The sequence below is a fragment of the Rhinoderma darwinii genome, assembly GCF_050947455.1.
Source record: "Rhinoderma darwinii isolate aRhiDar2 chromosome 2 unlocalized genomic scaffold, aRhiDar2.hap1 SUPER_2_unloc_55, whole genome shotgun sequence".
Taxonomy (NCBI): Eukaryota; Metazoa; Chordata; class Amphibia; order Anura; family Rhinodermatidae; genus Rhinoderma; species Rhinoderma darwinii.
In genome coordinates, this window is record NW_027461724.1 from 1,239,012 (window position 1) to 1,257,220 (window position 18,209).

The 18,209-nt window shown below is 44.1% G+C and overlaps 2 non-coding genes and 1 pseudogene across 2 annotated transcripts; all 3 read left to right on the forward strand.

The window, feature by feature from the left end:
• The first annotated feature begins 296 nt into the window (after positions 1–296).
• On the forward strand, positions 297–500 carry LOC142679701 (U2 spliceosomal RNA; annotated as a pseudogene).
• Positions 501–7,123: 6,623 nt separating this feature from the next.
• Positions 7,124–7,318, forward strand: LOC142679684 (U2 spliceosomal RNA). The gene has a single exon (XR_012852866.1). It is a non-coding gene; the product is annotated as a U2 spliceosomal RNA (small nuclear RNA).
• A 6,211-nt stretch (positions 7,319–13,529) lies between these two features.
• On the forward strand, positions 13,530–13,713 carry LOC142679686 (U2 spliceosomal RNA). Its single transcript, XR_012852867.1, has one exon. It is a non-coding gene; the product is annotated as a U2 spliceosomal RNA (small nuclear RNA).
• The last annotated feature ends 4,496 nt before the right edge of the window (positions 13,714–18,209 follow it).

Sequence of the window (18,209 nt, forward strand, 5' to 3'; positions counted from 1 at the left end):
AACTGCGCAAAAGAAGCTCTTTGGAAGGCCAGGAACATCCTGATTTTTAAGCATGATGTTTTAGCAATTGATGACGTTTTAGGACTTTGTTTTAGTGATATGTATATGTACTATTTATTAGATAAAAAAAGGAATGCCACCCTTTCAAGAAAATGGTTTGTGAGAGACTGGAACTCCAATATCTAATGTTTCACCACCATGTCCCTTTTATGGATTTTAATGTAAATTGAATTTTTCTTGTTGTTTTTATTCAATGTAAAAAGTGGAAATTATTGTAAATTGTACTTTTTTATAATAAATCATTGACACCCCCGCGAGGGGGTAGCCAACTGAAAAAAAAAAAAAAATCTGTTCTTATCAGTTTAATATCTGATACGTCCCCTATCTGGGGACCATATATTAAATGGATTTTTAGAACAGGGAGATGGAAATAGAGCTTGCTCTGTCCACTCCACGCATTGACCTGGTATTGCAGTATTTCCAGGACCGGTGCACCCTTTCCTTATGTGTTTACTAAAATCAGATTCCAAAAGTGCTTTTTGTGTTTGCCATTGTTTTTGTCTTTCGGATGGGATCTCCCCTTTTAATCCCATTATTTCAACACCTGTTGGACAATGCATTTGTACAGTCATGTGTGATAATGAGCTAATTTATTAAATGCAATTAATTAATACATTGCCACCTCTTGTTTTGTGTCGTCTGTGTTTCTGTGTTTCCGGCATTTCACATTGGAACAGCTCATTCACCTTCCTTGTCTTCTCTCCGCCCTCCCTCCTAGGTAGGTTAAAGAGCTGCACCTGAGCCAGCCACTGATTGATGCAGCACCATAGTCAAATAGTGGAGTGGAGTAGGGGAACAGCAAACAGCCATTAAAGCAGCCAGCCCGCCCGCCCGCCCGCCCGTCACAATGGACCTACCTGTGTACACTAGATGGATGTGATGGAATGTACTGTGGTCCCTACATTTCAAGAAGAAGTAAGAATCGCAGTTGCAACAAACCCTTGCTTGCCTACAAAGAGAGCAGCAATTTGGATTTGTTACTATGTTACCTGGAAGAATAACAAACTGTGCAAGGATGGAGGTTGTAGGAGCAAGGAGAACAAGTTGTCTGTAAAGTTGGTGGATGCCTATTTTCCATTTTGCAGTCCCTTGTCTCCCTCTTGTGGCCTCCTGGAGGCAACTAGCTGTGCAAAAAAAAAGACAGCCTGGGGGCCGGCTGTTGCAGTGTTGCCCTCTCAGGCAACACTGAGTGACTGACTGAGGCGCACCGTCTTATATAAAGTTCAGACGGAACTTTGCACGTGTCATAGTGGAGACCTCAGGAGCCAGAGCCAGCTTTCTGACATCATAATGGGGCCTCAGAGATAAAAGCCTGGGCCCAGGCAGTGTTGGTCAGTGCTGCTCAGCAGGCAGCACTGGACTGGATTAAAGCTGATACAAGGTGTGAAAGGAGAAGGGGTGGCAGTGGGCATGCACTTGCTGCTGCTGCTGCTGCTGCTGCTGCCAGTGTTTGCACGGCAGGAGGGCATTTGGGCGTTGCCAGGAAGGCGTTTTTATGTCGATTCCTCCTCTTTCAGCACTGCATTGTGGTGCAAGCAAAAGAAGCAAATCCTGTCTTGCTTCCTCTCCGGCCTTTATTCACCTCCCGCTTAGTAGCTGTGAGTGTGTGTGAGCCTGCAGGGCCCCATGGAATTGCCTAGGAGTAGGCTGAATCGCTGCAAGGGGTGAACAGCAGTATTGGGCAGGCTCAGTCAACGCGCGGCCCGTTCGGGTTATCGCTTCTCGGCCTTTTGGCTAAGACCAAGTGTATTTATACAGGAGGTTTTTAGTCAGAAGGTGCTCAGGTACCCTCTCTCTCGGCCTCGGGGGATCGTCCAGGTTCGCCTGGACTTCACCCCCGTGCTGCTATTTGGGAGAGAGGCTTAGTCCTGAGCAACGAGTTGCGATCCCCCCCCCAGCCCTTTGGTACGTCTCAGGACTCCATAGGGCGCAGCATTTGCTGTGCGGTTCGGCCTGGCCACGGAAATGGCAGGCGAGCCAGATGCGGTGCCGGTGTATGCCCGGCTAAAGAACTCTGCCAGATTTATCGTGGCAGAGGGTGGAGGCGGTCCACGTGGCGTGAAATTTTTGGTCAACACGATCTTGGAAGAACTACTGGCGGTCCACAAAAACGAGATTTTGGCTATCCAGGACTACCCGAAACGAGGAATATTTGATGTCACCTTTATGGGAGAAGGAATCCTCCGTGATGCCATGGACCGAGCTGAGAGGAGAAAAGGTGAACTCGTGGTAGCGGGAGTCCAGGTAGTAGAACATGCCTTTGAAATTACCAAACTCGTTGTGATTAAAATGTACTCCCCATATGTGAAGGATATGGAAGTGGCAGCATTTCTAGCTGCCTACTTCAAGAACGTTAAACTATTGGGGAGAGTTATGAACGAGTGTGGAGTGTGGACCGTCAAGTGGAAGTTTTTAGTGACTTTGATAAAGGACCCCTCCACCCAAGAAACGAGATTACCACCGGCTCGTTTTAAAATTGGAAATGTGAATGGCGACCTCTATTTTTCAGGGATGCCAAACTTCTGCAGGGCCTGCGGTACTTATGGACATACCAGTTTTAACTGCGATGTCACCTGTAGAAACTGTGGAAGCAAAGAGCACAATATGAGAGAGTGCTCACAAGAGAAAAAATGTAATTTTTGCCAAAAAACTGGTCATTTGTACTATTCTTGTCCCCATAGGTACCGAGGCGAAGAAAATGAGCAACCCGAGGCGCCCCCACGTGCTCCACCAGCAGACCAGTCCCACCCCCGGGGAGAGGAGCATGCCGGGGCCGCGAAGGAGCAGCGAGGCACCTGGGCTTCAGTGGTGCGGAGTAATGGAGCCAAAGCAGGTGCCTCGCAGCCAGCAACCTCTGAGGAAAGGAAGGAGCCCAGCGCCAATGACAAAAGGCAAGCTAAGCGGAAGGCGGAAAAGGAGCAGGCCACCAATGATACTGTGGCATCCCAGAGGGCTGGTTGTCCAGTGGGTGCCGGGCCTGCTCCTGTACCTGGGTCTCAGGAGTCTGACTCCGAGCAGGAGAACTGGGTAGCGGTGGGTCCCCGGAAAAAGGGAAAACAGGAGCGTGCTGGTAGGAGGGAATCAGGGGAGGAGCAGATGGACACATCCGTGAAGAAAAGAGAGGCTCCTCCTAGGACCACCTCCTCGCCTGACCTGGTGAGGAGGGTGGGCACTGTTCCCTCCCAGATACCGGACACCCCGCCATGTGCGCAACCTCCCCCTCTAAGACGGCGTCAACAGAGCCTGGGGGGAGAGGCGGGGCCCTTGGGGGACCCACCCGAAATGGACCTACGTGGTCACCCAGTTGAGACCCAGGTGACGCTAAGCGAGAGTGGGCTCCCCTTGTACGAGATAAGAGTTGCTGGCACGGCTCTCAGTGAAGGAAGTTCCTCTCCCTTTTCGTCCCTCTTTGCAGGCGATTCGGACGAGGGTGGGGATATGAGCGCGAACGAGAATTCTGGTAATGCTGGTGGAGGAAATGTCTGATTTTAAGTTCCACGAATATTTATTATTTTAAAATCAAGACGTTATTTTAAATCTCCACAATGTCAGAAGTAAAGGGAATCTCCCTCAACGTGAGGGGCGCCAAGTCCAAAGTTAGAAGGGTTGCTCTCTTCAGCTTTTTAGCTGGCCTGGCAGCCTCTGTTTTTTTCCTGCAGGAGTGCGGCATTCCCCATACGATGAAGTACCATAAATACCAAGAGGATTGGAAGTATGGTCCATCAGTCTGGTCTGGATCTAACGAGTCCAGATCAGCAGGGGTCGCCATTCTTTTTAAGGGAAACGTTTTAATCGATTTTATCCAAGAGATTCTTCCAGGACGTATTTTATTGGTTAAGGCTTTTATTGACGGTGTGAAATGGCAGTTCTTAAATTTTTATGGCTCACCTGACAAAAATGAAAGAGCAGAAATGTTAGCGATTTTACCTCTTTTTATTAACACGACTGAGCCTTTTATCCTCGCAGGTGATTTTAATTGTATCCTGAGAGGGGAACGCCGGCTTACCAGTGCTACAAGCAGGAACTATGATAAGACCTCTGGACTGCTCAAAGATATGGTGGGTGATTTTAAGTTAAAAGACGTTTATAAAGAATGTAACAGGAGCAGTCCAGAGGAAGCCGGCGTTACCTGGAGCAACGCCACCTGTAGCTCCAGGATAGATTTTATATTTTGTAACGAGAATCTACTGCCTTTTAAATGTGAAGTTTTAACCAATGTTTTTTCCGATCACAAGCTTTTATCATTTTATGTAAAGCGTGATTTTAATAACATTATTAGTAAAAAGTCCTGGAAGTTAAATGTTTCCCTTTTAGATGATCCACAGGTTTTTACAGATTTTATTGAATTTTACAAAGAGAGTAGGCGGGTGAGAGACACACGGGCTCCCATCACTGAATGGTGGGAGAAAATGAAAAGAAAAATAAAAGAATTTTTTATTAAAAAAAGTGTGGCAAAAGCCAGAGAGAAGAAAGCTTTTTTTAAAATCCTCAACACCCGCCTACAGACCCTGTACAAGATGAGAGAGCATGAGATAGATGTAAAAGACGACATCACCAACTTAAAAAAAGAGATAGCTCAGTGCCTGGAGCAGAAAGGTAAAGAAATTATATTTCGTTCTAAAGTACAGCACGTGGAAGAGAACGAGACCTGCTCCAGGTACTTTTTTAAGAAAATGAACAATAAAAAAGCTATTCTTAAAAATATTGATGGGGTGTCGGATGTACAGGGTCTTTTAAGTAAAGTTCATGAGTTTTATACTGACCTTTTTAATGTGAAAACTGTGGATCGTGATTTTATGCGTGACTCGCTGAAGGAGATTACCACTGTTTTAGACCCTGTCTCCCAGAATTTTTTATTGCAGGAACTGTCGGAGCAGGAGATTTTAGAGACAGTGAAGAGTTTTAAAGCAGGTAAAGTTCCTGGCCCGGACGGTATACCCAGCGAGTTTTATGTCAAATTTTATGATATTTTAAAAGATGATCTCTTAAACCTTTTTACCGAAGTCTTTCATTCCAAGATGCTGCCTAAGTCCTGGCGGAAGGGTGAGGTCTCCTTGCTATACAAGAAAGGTGACATCGCAGTTTTAGAGAATTGGAGACCAATAACCCTTCTGAATAGTGACTACAAAATAATGGCAAAACTATGCGCAAACCGTTTAAAAGCCATAGTACCCCACATCATACACTCTAACCAGGTGTGTGGGGTGCCAGGCCGCAGCATCTGGGATAATATTAATTTAATAAAAGATGCGATTGAAGACACAAAATCTAGAAAAGGTAAATTAGCCATTTTATCCATAGATTTTCAAAAAGCTTTCGACCGAGTATCACACTTTTATCTTTTTAAGGTTTTAGAGCGGATGGGTATACCTGAAGGTTTTTTATTATCTATTAAAGCCTTTTATAAAGATTGCACAAGCAAAATTTTAGTAAATGGTTTTAAGACACAGGACGTTCTTTTAAACTCTGGGGTGAAGCAGGGGTGTCCCTTGTCCCCACTGCTTTTCATATGTGCACTAGAGCCTCTGCTATGCGCAATACGCCGGGACAAACAGATACGTGGAGTCCCCCTGCCGGGGGGTGGCGGCATAGAGGCTAAAGCAGTGGGGTACATGGATGATGTGGCGATACTTTGTAGGGACACCCTCTCGCTTCAGAAAGCCCTAAAACAAATTGAGTTTTATTGCTGTGCTTCCGGTTTTAGAATAAACTTTAGCAAAAGTAATGTTTTAAGCATAGGAAGCATGGTTTTTAGAGACGTACCCGTTCCTGTGTCAGATACTATTAAAGTTTTAGGTATCTCCTTCAGTGAGCACGACAATGGTTTTATAAGTTGGGACATGGTGGCGCAGAAGGTAAACAATAAAATTTGTATGTGGAATATGAGGAAACTCACTATGGAGGGAAAAATTTTAATCATAAAAATGGTCATTTTACCCCTTCTTTTATACACGAGCATGGTGTTCCCTCCCCCAACAGTTTTATTACGAAAAATAACAAAAGCATGTTTTACCTTCTTTTGGAGTTCCAGGATGGAGAAATTGAAACGAGAAACGGTAATAAAGTCCAAACCAAAGGGTGGCAAAGATTTCCCTGATTTTAATAGGTTTCTTTTAGTTAAGTTCTTTAGTTTCTGTTTTAATTCCCTTTTTAAAGAGCACTATTGGTCTTACTTTTTACGTTTTAATACTGGGTTTTTTATGCGGAGGTTTGGTTGGTTCAACATAATTTTATCCTCACCATACGCTTTTAAATTACCAGCGAATTACGTAATTTTAGAAAAAATAGTGGCTCTCTTCAATTTAAAAGGGAAGACCGTGAACGAGCTTAAAAACAGCAAAAAAATAATTAAAGACCTGAGAGAGAGCGAGACGGTCAGCAATGTAGAGAATTTTAATACGCAACGATGTGCTTTTATTTTCAAAATAATTAATGTGTTTTATCTTTTTAATGCACAGATGGACCTGGCCTGGAGCTGCGTTCATCAATGTCTTCCATGCCGGGCATTCCAGTACAGAAGAGGATTCGCGAGGTCTGCCGTCTGCCCGAGGGAAGGCTGCCAGGCCGAGGAAACTATAAGACATATTTTTTGGACATGTGACTTTGCAAAACAATTTTGGAAAAAAATATTCCCTCTTTTGGTGAAGATGGCGGACCTAAAGGACTTAAACTATGAAGATATTTTATATGGACTTTTTGGATGCCCAACCGCGAGTCAGAAGATAATTGCATGGAAGACGATGAATTGCGCCAAAGAAGCTCTATGGAAGGCCAGGAACATCCTCCTTTTTAAGCACGACGTTTTATCGGTTGATGATGTTTTAGGTCTTTGTTTTAGTGAGATGTATATTTATTTTTTACTAGACAAAAAAAGGAATGCCACCCTTCTAAATAAATGGTTTGTGACTGACTGGAACTCCAAATAAATAAAGATTTGCCCCATGTCCCTCTACATAAATTTTATGAAAATTTGATTTTACTATTGTTACAATGTAAAAATTCTTTGTATTTATCTATGTAACTAAAATGTGTTTTATTGTAAAATTGAAATTTTTATAAATAAATCATTGACACCCCCGCGAGGGGGTAGCCAACTGAAAAAAAATCTGTTCTTATCAGTTTAATATCTGATACGTCCCCTATCTGGGGACCATATATTAAATGGATTTTTAGAACAGGGAGATGGAAATAGAGCTTGCTCTGTCCACTCCACGCATTGACCTGGTATTGCAGTATTTCCAGGACCGGTGCACCCTTTCCTTATGTGTTTACTAAAATCAGATTCCAAAAGTGCTTTTTGTGTTTGCCATTGTTTTTGTCTTTCGGATGGGATCTCCCCTTTTAATCCCATTATTTCAACACCTGTTGGACAATGCATTTGTACAGTCATGTGTGATAATGAGCTAATTTATTAAATGCAATTAATTAATACATTGCCACCTCTTGTTTTGTGTCGTCTGTGTTTCTGTGTTTCCGGCATTTCACATTGGAACAGCTCATTCACCTTCCTTGTCTTCTCTCCGCCCTCCCTCCTAGGTAGGTTAAAGAGCTGCACCTGAGCCAGCCACTGATTGATGCAGCACCATAGTCAAATAGTGGAGTGGAGTAGGGGAACAGCAAACAGCCATTAAAGCAGCCAGCCCGCCCGCCCGCCCGTCACAATGGACCTACCTGTGTACACTAGATGGATGTGATGGAATGTACTGTGGTCCCTACATTTCAAGAAGAAGTAAGAATTGCAGTTGCAACAAATCCTTGCTTGCCTACAAAGAGAGCAGCAATTTGGATTTGTTACTATGTTACCTGGAAGAATAACAAACTGTGCAAGGATGGAGGTTGTAGGAGCAAGGAGAACAAGTTGTCTGTAAAGTTGGTGGATGCCTATTTTCCATTTTGCAGTCCCTTGTCTCCCTCTTGTGGCCTCCTGGAGGCAACTAGCTGTGCAAAAAAAAGACAGCCTGGGGGCCGGCTGTTGCAGTGTTGCCCTCTCAGGCAACACTGAGTGACTGACTGAGCCGCACCGTCTTATATAAAGTTCAGACGGAACTTTGCACGTGTCATAGTGGAGACCTCAGGAGCCAGAGCCAGCTTTCTGACATCATAATGGGGCCTCAGAGATAAAAGCCTGGGCCCAGGCAGTGTTGGTCAGTGCTGCTCAGCAGGCAGCACTGGATTAAAGCTGATACAAGGTGTGAAAGGAGAAGGGGTGGCAGTGGGCATGCACTTACTGCTGCTGCTGCTGCTGCTGCTGCTGCCAGTGTTTGCACGGCAGGAGGGCATTTGGGCGTTGCCAGGAAGGCGTTTTTATGTCGATTCCTCCTCTTTCAGCACTGCATTGTGGTGCAAGCAAAAGAAGCAAATCCTGTCTTGCTTCCTCTCCGGCCTTTATTCACCTCCTGCTTAGTAGCTGTGAGTGTGTGTGAGCCTGCAGGGCCCCATGGAATTGCCTAGGAGTAGGCTGAATCGCTGCAAGGGGTGAACAGCAGTATTGGGCAGGCTCGGTCAACGCGCGGCCCGTTCGGGTTATCGCTTCTCGGCCTTTTGGCTAAGCTCAAGTGGCTAACCAGAGGCGTCCAGTGCTGAACTCTCGGCCCTGCAGCATCGCCCTTTTGGGCTTAAGCTGCTTGTTGCTATAGGGAGACAGCCAGTGGCAGGAAGGCGATCGACATGGGCGTTATTGTACGTCACGCTAAGGCCGGGGAAACCCGGGTCAAGTACGGCATTCGGATCGAAGTTGATGTTGGATCAGAGAAGACCCTGGACCTACGACACCTGGTGAACAACATCTTGTTTGGAATTCTGAAAGTGGAGCGGAAGAAAATCCTTTGTCTTCAGGAGCATAAGGTTGGTCATTTTACCTTGATATTGACGGATTTACCTGCCTGCCATACTTTCCATTACAATTTGATGCAAAATGTGAACAATCCTGAGCTTGGAGGACTTACTTTTATCCTGCTGTATGATGAAGGAGAAGTCTTCCTGGTTGTTTTTCTCTACAATGCACATGTACCTTTGCAAGATATCACGGCATTCCTGTCTAGACATTGTGCATATGTTAAGTTTGAGAATAAAATCTTGAACACTGAAATGATCTGGAATGGGAAATACAAATTTCGGGTCCGGTTTCGGCAAGATATTGAGGAACCAGGAGGCTTCCATTTCCCTCCATCGAACTTCTCCATTGGAAGAGACAGGGGATATCTGTTTTTTCCCAGGTGTCCTCCCTTCTGCAGGAATTGTAAAGTTTTTGGCCACACAAGGGAAGGATGTCAAAATTCAGGGAAGTGTTCCAGATGTAACCAGGAGGGTCACAAAGCAAAAGAATGTGTCAACCGCATTGTTTGTAATCTCTGCGAGGTGGAAGGGCATACATTCAAAGACTGCCCTCTGCGGAAGAAGTCATATGCAGAGGCAGCCAGGAGCCAAGTGGCTGAGATGATAGCGAGAACTGGACGGTTGGGCGAGGAGGTACCCGCTGACTATCTGGCTTCTTTAAGCACATCTCCAGTAGAAGTACGTGTGGAGGAAGGGGCAGGCATGGAGGTAGCCCTGGTCGAGGAGGATCTTCCTCACCCATCCGATGCCCAGACTGGGCTACAGGGTGAGGGAGAAATTGAGGGCGACGTCCCCGTGACTCCTCCTGTTTCTTGGAGTCTGGATGAAGTGTTTCTGGAAGGAGTTGGAGGTCAAGGGGATTTTACCACTGTAGGCACCCGACCTGCAGACGAAATTCTGGATATGGGGGCTAAGAGAGCCAGGCTGGCCGCGTCACCCCCTGTAACCCCTGGAAGGGAGGAGGAATACCCCTCATCAGTGATTTCGTTTGATGAGCCTTTTCTAGAAGATCAAGGGACCAGTTTCTTCACATTAGGTTGCCAGCCTCCAGAAGGCAAAGGCTGAAGTGCAAATGGACAACCTGCGGTTATCTGGCTATGAAAATTAAAATATGGCATCCAAACCTACATTTGATGTCGTATCCTTAAATGTACGACTGATTCAATCTAAGCCCAGGAGGGCTGCAGTTCTGGATTTTTTAAAAAATTTAGGAGCTGATGTATATTGTTTGCAAGAATGCGGTATTAGGGAACCTGTGCCAGAACAGGAATGGCCATATGGCCAATGTATATGGTCTGGTTCTTCTATAAATAAAAATGATGGGGTAGGAATATTGCTAGGGAATAGGAATTTAAAATTAGAAAGTTATATTGTGGTGGAAGTGGGGAGGTGTATTTTGGCAGAGATAAATGTCAGAGGGTGGAGGGTAAGGGTAATTAATATATATGGAGCAACAAAAAAAGAAGAGAGGTTAGAGCTCCTAGAGAAGTTGTCCTTTTTTTTGCCAGGGAGAATTCCTACGATTTGGGTTGGGGACTTTAACTGTGTGACGGAAGGGGAAAAAATGGATGTATCTGGTAAAAAGTTGTACCAATTAATCAAAGATTTTTCTTTTATAGATGCTGCTGAGGTTCATTTGGGAAAGCCACCACCCGACACTTATAGGTCTGATAGAGGAGGGGTAACATCAAGGATAGATCGGGTGCTTTTCTCAAAAAATGTGGGGTGCATGAGTTTACGGCAGCGCGATGTGACCTTTTCTGACCATGTGTGTATGTGTGCAACTTTTGAAGGGGATGTTCGTTTAGTGCGTGGTGCAGGGGTATGGAAGTTAAATGTAAGTTTATTAGAGGATGAAAGAATTGTGAAGGCTTTTATATATGCGTATAAAGGATGGAAATCGCGGCAGGAATCTTTTGGGAATGTGTTGGAGTGGTGGGATTGGATGAAGAATGAATGTAAAAGATTCTTTAAAAAATGGGGCTATAAAAAAGCAGCTATGCTAAGAAACCAATATAATGAGTTGAATGTTAGAATAGAATGGTTGAGAAAACTTGGCGAGCTTGGTGTGGATGTCAGTGATTTGATGAGGGACGCAAGGAATGAAAGTAGGCTTTTATTAGAGGAAAAAGGGAAAAAAATTATATATAGATCAAAAGTTGAGAACTTAGACAAAGATGAAAAATGTACAAGATTTTTTTTCAAAAAAATATGTGGTAAAAAGGATGATATGGATGAATTATTGAATGATAGGGGTGAGTGTGTTTCTGGAAAGGATGTGATGAGTGAAGTTGAAGGTTTTTATACCCAGTTGTATGGAGAGAAGTGGTATGATAAGGATTTGATGAATGAGGTTTTGAATGGGTTGGAAAATAAACTTGGAGAGGAAGATTGTGAGTCTCTGTGTGGTGATATTACCATGGATGAAGTGAGAAATGTGGTGATGAGTGCAAGTAAAAATAAAACACCTGGGAAGGATGGGATCCCAATTGAATTATATGTGAGGATGTGGGATATAATTGGTGGGGATTTGCTTGAGGTATGTCAGTATATGTGGAAGCATGGTGTGTTGAGCAAATCTATGAAAGAAGGTGTGGTTGTGCTGATATATAAAAAAGGTGAGAAGAAAAATTTGGCAAATTGGAGGCCAATTACTTTGTTGGATTCTGACTATAAGTGTTTTAGTAAAGTATTGGCCAATAGGATGCGTGAGGTTGTTGCTGAAGTGGTGAATGAAGATCAAGTGTGTGCAGTGCCTGGTAGAAGTATGACTGATAATTTGTTGTTACTAAGGGATATGATTGGGGACTGTATGGATAGAAAGCAGAAATGTATGGTCCTATCTGTGGATTTTGAAAAGGCATTTGATAGGGTGTCGCATGAGTTTATGTTTAGTGTGCTGTGTAAAATGGGTTTTCCGAGAAAGTTTGTGTATACAGTGAAAGGTTTGTATGGGAACGTAACAAGTGAGTTTCTCGTAAATGGGTTTCTGAGTGGAAAAGTGGGGATAAGGTCAGGTGTCAGGCAGGGTTGTCCTATGTCCCCTGTCCTGTTCATTAGTGTGATTGAAGTGTTGTTGTGTATGGTTAGAAGGGAAAAATTTATGAGGGGGTTATTAATTCCTGGGAGTAATGGTAAGTTTCTGAAAGTGTTGGGTTATATGGACGATGTGGTGATTGTTAGTGAAAGAGAGGCGGAGATAAATAGAGCGAGATTGTTGTTGAGGTTGTTTTGTAGTGCGTCTGCGTTTAAAGTGAATTGGGGTAAATGTAGCTTTAAGTGTTTTGGTGATAGGAGTGTGAGAATGGATGGGGTTAATTGTGAGATGGGTGCTATTAAAATATTGGGTGTGCAATTTAATGAGGATTTGAGAGGGAATGAAAGTTGGGATGAATGTGGTATGAGAATAGAACGAAAGCTGAACTTTTGGAGACTGAGAAGTTTGACACTGACGGGAAAAATTTTGATAGTTAAATCTGTTGTGTTACCAATTTTACTTTTTTGTGCAGTTGTTTTCCCTTTTGCTACTCACAAAATTAAGAAGACGGAAAAGATGATTTTTACATTTTTTTGGGGGAGTAGAATGGAAAAATTGAAGAGAGAGTATGTGTATAAGATGTGTGTGAATGGTGGTTTGGATTTTCCAAATGTTGAGGTATTTTTGGCTTTGAATTATATCAAAGTGGTGTCTGTGTTAGTGCAGAGGAATAATAAGACTGGTTTCATGATTAGATACTTGGCTGGTTGGATGTTGTATGGTCTGAATTGGGTAAAGAGAGATGCAAGTGTGCCTGTGGCTTTCAAGTGTCCAGTGTGGTATATGAGGATTGAGGTTTTTGTGAGGAAAAATGACTTGCTTGCTGTGCCAATGAGTGAGTTTAAAAATAAGAATGCGGTGATGAAGAGAATACGTGCAAATGAAATTCCATGTGAAATTGCAGGTTTGAGGTCTAATGAAGTGCAGAGTGTATGGAGTAAATTGAAGGTGAGTGGTATGTCAAACAGACAGCGTGATATTGTATGGATGTCGCTGCATAATATCCTACCTGTTAGGCAAGTGCAGAAAAGAAGGGATCTTATTAGGTCTGAGGTTTGCCCGAGGGATGGATGTGGAGCAAGTGAGAGTGTGAGACATATGTTGTGGGATTGTGACTATTCGTATGAAGTATGGAAAGGGGTGGGTGGCTTGTGTAAAGAACTAGCGGGGGTAAAATTTGTTAATTGGAAAGTAGCAATGTTTGGAATGGGTGCAAGTAGTCGTATGAAAGATAGAATTATGTGGTTAATTATGGCATGTGTGATGGAAAGTTTGTGGGATGTGAGAAACTTGTTAGTGTTTAAAAGGAAATTAGTGCCTGTAAATGAGTGTATTAGGATGATTTTGTCTAGACTTTACGTCATGTATTTGTGGGATAGACAGCGTGGTGGTGGCCTAGATTCAGAGGGGATATGGAAGTTCAAAAAATGGAAATTCCTGATACGATGTAGGTAATATTGTTCTGTTCTTCTTTGTGATTGTTTATGTAAATTGAAGAAAAAATAAAGAACAAACCAGAATGATGATAAGTTTGAAGCAACGTGGATTTGATTTTCAAGTTTTGAGAAACATTATAAGTTGCTTATAACTAACTGAAATGGTTTTAAAAAAAAAAAAAAAAAAAAAAATCTGTTCTTGTCAGTTTAATATCTGATACGTCCCCTATCTGGGGACCATATATTAAATGGATTTTTAGAACAGGGAGATGGAAATAGAGCTTGCTCTGTCCACTCCACGCATTGACCTGGTATTGCAGTATTTCCAGGACCGGTGCACCCTTTCCTTATGTGTTTACTAAAATCAGATTCCAAAAGTGCTTTTTGTGTTTGCCATTGTTTTTGTCTTTCGGATGGGATCTCCCCTTTTAATCCCATTATTTCAACACCTGTTGGACAATGCATTTGTACAGTCATGTGTGATAATGAGCTAATTTATTAAATGCAATTAATTAATACATTGCCACCTCTTGTTTTGTGTCGTCTGTGTTTCTGTGTTTCCGGCATTTCACATTGGAACAGCTCATTCACCTTCCTTGTCTTCTCTCCGCCCTCCCTCCTAGGTAGGTTAAAGAGCTGCACCTGAGCCAGCCACTGATTGATGCAGCACCATAGTCAAATAGTGGAGTGGAGTAGGGGAACAGCAAACAGCCATTAAAGCAGCCAGCCCGCCCGCCCGCCCGTCACAATGGACCTACCTGTGTACACTAGATGGATGTGATGGAATGTACTGTGGTCCCTACATTTCAAGAAGAAGTAAGAATTGCAGTTGCAACAAACCCTTGCTTGCCTACAAAGAGAGCAGCAATTTGGATTTGTTACTATGTTACCTGGAAGAATAACAAACTGTGCAAGGATGGAGGTTGTAGGAGCAAGGAGAACAAGTTGTCTGTAAAGTTGGTGGATGCCTATTTTCCTTTTTGCAGTCCCTTGTCTCCCTCTTGTGGCCTCCTGGAGGCAACTAGCTGTGCAAAAAAAAGACAGCCTGGGGGCCGGCTGTTGCAGTGTTGCCCTCTCAGGCAACACTGAGTGACTGACTGAGCCGCACCGTCTTATATAAAGTTCAGACGGAACTTTGCACGTGTCATAGTGGAGACCTCAGGAGCCAGAGCCAGCTTTCTGACATCATAATGGGGCCTCAGAGATAAAAGCCTGGGCCCAGGCAGTGTTGGTCAGTGCTGCTCAGCAGGCAGCACTGGACTGGATTAAAGCTGATACAAGGTGTGAAAGGAGAAGGGGTGGCAGTGGGCATGCACTTACTGCTGCTGCTGCTGCTGCTGCTGCCAGTGTTTGCACGGCAGGAGGGCATTTGGGCGTTGCCAGGAAGGCGTTTTTATGTCGATTCCTCCTCTTTCAGCACTGCATTGTGGTGCAAGCAAAAGAAGCAAATCCTGTCTTGCTTCCTCTCCGGCCTTTATTCACCTCCCGCTTAGTAGCTGTGAGTGTGTGTGAGCCTGCAGGGCCCCATGGAATTGCCTAGGAGTAGGCTGAATCGCTGCAAGGGGTGAACAGCAGTATTGGGCAGGCTCGGTCAACGCGCGGCCCGTTCGGGTTATCGCTTCTCGGCCTTCTGGCTGAGATCAAGTGTAGTTCTGATTACTTGTAGTCAGTGCTGCCTGGTCTTGGTTAGGAGGTGCTCAGGTACCCTCTCTCTCGGCCTCGGGGGATCGTCCAGGTTCGCCTGGACTTCACCCCCGTGCTGCTATTTGGGAGAGAGGCTTAGTCCTGAGCAACGAGTTGCGATCCACATACCCCCGTGTAGGCTTCGGCCGAAAAGGGGAGGCTGCGTAGACGTTACGTCACCAACGGGTGGCGTGACTATTCCAAGAAAAAAGATTCACTATGGATGAAAATCCAGGTGACATACCGGCGTATGCCCGGATTAAAAATACTGTGCGAGTTATTCTTTCGGAGGAGAAGGCGACGACTTGCGGCTTGAAATTCGTGGTGGAGACCGTGCTTGTTGGCATTTTCAATGTCCAAAAGAGGGAGATTTTGGCAGTGCAGGACTACCCAAGAAGAAGAACCTATGATATCACATTTATACAGAATGGAGTATTCCAAGATCTGCTGGCGGCATATGCAGTAAAAAAGGACCCGAGACTGGACGGAGTGGATTTTTACGAGCATGTTTTGGACATCACAAAAATGATTGTTATTAAAATGTACTGCCCATTTGCTGACGTAAAAGATGTGATGTCCTTTTTATCCCCCTATTTTAAAACAGTTAAGTGTATTGGCAAAGTGATGAATGAGGTTGGGGTCTGGACCTCTAAATGGAGATTTCTAGTGACATGCTACAGAGATGCCAATTTTACAGGAGGGATAATGCTGCCGCCAGCACGTTTTAAATTAGGAGATATGGCAGGAGATTTTTATTTTTCAGGGATGCCTCCATTCTGTAGGAAATGCCAAAAGTACGGTCACACCAATGAGTCCTGCGAGAGCACCTGTAGGAACTGTGGCAGCTCTGAGCACGAGGCCAAAACTTGCCCTCTGGGGAAAAGGTGTCGATATTGCAGCCGAGTTGGTCACCTTTTTGCATTTTGTCCCCACAGATCGGAACAACCCGAGGTCCGGCCGAGGCGTCCCGAGCAGCCGGCAGGCCAGATCGTACCCCCAGAAGGAGAGGAACCCCAAGGAGAAGGCCAGGATGAGATGGATACCTCTAGCAGACCCCCCCAAACAGGTGACCCAAAAGAGCAGAGACGGAACAAGCGTCGATCCAGTGATCAGCGGACGAAAAAGCCCCCCCAGGAAACTGGGGAGACGGGTAGTTCGGATGAAGCTGATCCTACTGGTCCGCAAGAGATGCTGGGTCAGCCTGTACCTGAGGCAGAGGACCCGGGCGGAGCGGCAGCGAAACATAAGCGACGTAGGGCGTACTCGGAGGTGGCAGCGGGGGTGCCGATGGAAGTACCTGCATTGGCGAAGGCAGGGAAACCACTGGACGTGCCCCCGAAAGTGACAACTAAAGGTCCACCCCCTTCTAGCCAGTTGGGGGATACACGGACAGCTGCCTCCGAGGTGACGGAGGTCCCAGAGACGTCAGGGAGCGCAATTCCTGCCCCTATCGAAGGGGAGGTCGCTGCCAAAAAAGCTCCTGCAGATGTAATATTGCCCGTGGAGTCCATATGGGATCCTTTCATGATTAGTGCCTCAGGTTTGGCGGGGGGTCAGCTAAGTGATGGGAGTTCCTCTCCTACCTTCTCTATTTTTTCCGTGGACTCCAGAATCGAAGGTTATGAGAGTCCCAGTGGGGTCTCTGGCGATGCGGAGGACTGCTGAGGCCACCTCGGGTAAGATTATAAAGACTGTCTCTCTCCCTTTTCCTCATGGCTGAGTTATGTGGTCTTTCCCTAAATGTAAGAAGCGTGCATTCTAAGACAAGAAGAGCTGCCCTGTTTGATTACCTCTCTATTCTTACCGCGTCAGTTTTTTTCCTACAGGAATGCTGCATCCCACATCGCATGGACTATAAAAAATATGAAAGAGATTGGAGACTCGGACCTTCGGTGTGGTCCGGGTCTAACGAATCTAAAGCCGCAGGTGTCGCCATTTTATTTAAAGGGAACGTTTTAATTGACAGTTTTTACGAAATTTTACCAGGCAGAATTTTAATGGTCAAAGCTTTTATAGACGGTATTAAATGGCAGTTTTTAAACTTTTATGGTTCTCCTGAAAAAAATGAAAGAGCTAGAATGCTAGAGATTTTACCCCTTTTTATTAATGATTCAGAACCACTTGTTTTAGCGGGTGATTTTAATTGTATTTTAAAGGGGGAACGCCGGTTCTCTCATTCAGTAAGCAGGAACTACGACAAGACCTCATCAATTTTAAAAGATATTGTTACTGATTTTAAACTTACCGATGTTTTTAAAAAATGTAACAGGGATCTATCTGAAGAGGCCGGCGTTACCTGGAGCAACGTGACCTGCAGCTCCAGGATTGGTTTTATCTTCTGCTCTTACCAAATACTGCCTTTTAAATGTGATATTAACCCAAACGTCTTTTCTGACCATAAGTTATTGTATTTTAAAGTGAAATGTGATAACCAAAGAAGAACTCCGAAAAAAGCCTGGAAATTAAACGTATCCCTTTTAGAAGATCCGCAAATTTTAGCTGATTTTATTACCTTTTACAAAGGCTGCAGACGGGTAAGACATCCCAATATGCCCATCGTCACCTGGTGGGAAAAAATGAAAGTTAAAATAAGAGATTTTTTTATTAAGATTGGGATGAGAAAGGCAAAAGAGAAATGCAAATTTTATGCAAATTTAAATACCCGTCTGCAGACCCAATATAAATTCAGAGAACAGGGTATGCTGGTGGACAAGGAGATCATTGAGATTAAAAAAGAGATCTCCCAGTGCCTGGAGCAGAGGGGAAAGGAAATAATATTTCGCTGTAAGGTAAAACATCTTGAGGAGAACGAGACCTGCTCCAGGTATTTTTTTAAGAAAATCAATGATAAGCATACCCTGTTGGATAATATTGAAGGTGAAACAAATACCCAAAATATTTTAAAAAAGGTACATGGGTTTTATGCGGATCTTTTTAATGTTAAAAACATTGACAATGCTTTTATGAATGACTCATTGAAGGAGGTTGATGCTGTTTTAGATCCTGTCTCCCAAAACTTTTTATTACAGGAGATTTCAGAACAAGAAATTTTAGAAACTACCAAGAGTTTTAAAACAGGTAAAGTCCCTGGTCCTGATGGTATACCCATAGAGTTTTATGTTCTATTTTACGGTGTTTTAAAGGAGGATCTCCACTCT